We start from the raw sequence: 1,328 nt of genomic DNA, 5'->3' as shown, positions 1-1,328 counted from the left end.
AGTTTCCCCACCTCCTCTTCCATCCCTTATAAATCCCCAGAACTCTCCCCTACCTCCACTTCCATCTACTATTCATCCCCACTGCATGTACCTTGGGGACTCCGCAGTAACCCCCACCCAGCTCTACTCCCATTGTTGATACAGGTGCCCACCTGCAAATGCCCGAGGCCATGCAGTTCCAGGTCTGTGTCTGGGTCAGGGAGCCTCCATCCCAACCTGCCCCACGGGGCCCCCTCAAACTCCATAGGAGAACTCCAATACCTCCTTGTGGGGACCCCAAGGCACCCCCAGCTCACATGGCTTACCCTAAATTTATGTGCATCCCCAAGAAGAAAAGAGATTTGAGGAACTCCAAACCTGCATCGTGGGGACCCCGTAAATGCAAATCTTCACCGCAAAGTAACCATGGGCACACCAGCAATGAGACCTCCAAACTGCTTCTGTAGAGACCCCTCATTTCTGAACCATGGCAAACTGCTATCTACACTGCACACAGACCTCCCAACCCTAAACCCTCATCTCCCCCTAAATGTCTAAAGGGAGCCCCAGAAACCACCCACGGGGTACCCCAGATTCCTCACCCAAAGCACTCCAAATATACCCTACCCCTGATCCCACCTTCTTCAATACCCCCCAAAATCCTTACACCCTACATGCCCCCTTTCCACCAGGTTGAGGACCACCATGGTGGCACTCCACTCTCCCCTTCTTTCATGCTCATCTCTTACCTCAAATCCTTCCTGATCTCCCCCAGATTTTCTAACACACTTTGGCATCCCACCCCCCATTCTCTCCGGTTCATTACAAACTCTTTCCCAATCCTGACAAGTCCTTAAATGCTCATCTCTCAAACCAAAACCCTTCCTTATCCCCCTCCACTATCTTAACATATCTCCCTTGGAGATCCTCAAATCCACCCCAAAAACTCACCAGCCTTGGGGGACCTCAAAACTGCACCAATCCAGCCCTCCCCTCTACCAGCCCCAAAGTTTTCCCTGCCCCACATTCCATCCCCAATACATCTCCAATAGATCCCCCAGGCGTACCCTGCCTCCCCTACTTTCCTGGTTTTCGCATTGGTCAGTGGGTGGTGAGCAGCTGCCTTGTGCAACATTTGGTTGTAAATAGACATAATGTTATAATTGCTGTTCTTTCTCTCTTCCTTTCGGGTCTTAATATATATATATGTATTTAACTCAGTCTGTAGTTGAATGTTTGTTTTTCTGATTTCCAATATCCCCTTCCCTATGGGGCAGCATTAGCCCCATAGGGCTCCAGCCCTCTGATCATCCTGCTTTAGCAAGGGGGGTTGGACTAGATCATCTAAA

This window comes from Numida meleagris, unplaced genomic scaffold (genome assembly GCF_002078875.1).
Source record: "Numida meleagris isolate 19003 breed g44 Domestic line unplaced genomic scaffold, NumMel1.0 unplaced_Scaffold683, whole genome shotgun sequence".
NCBI lineage: Eukaryota > Metazoa > Chordata > Aves > Galliformes > Numididae > Numida > Numida meleagris.
This window is presented reverse-complemented; position numbering follows the sequence as displayed.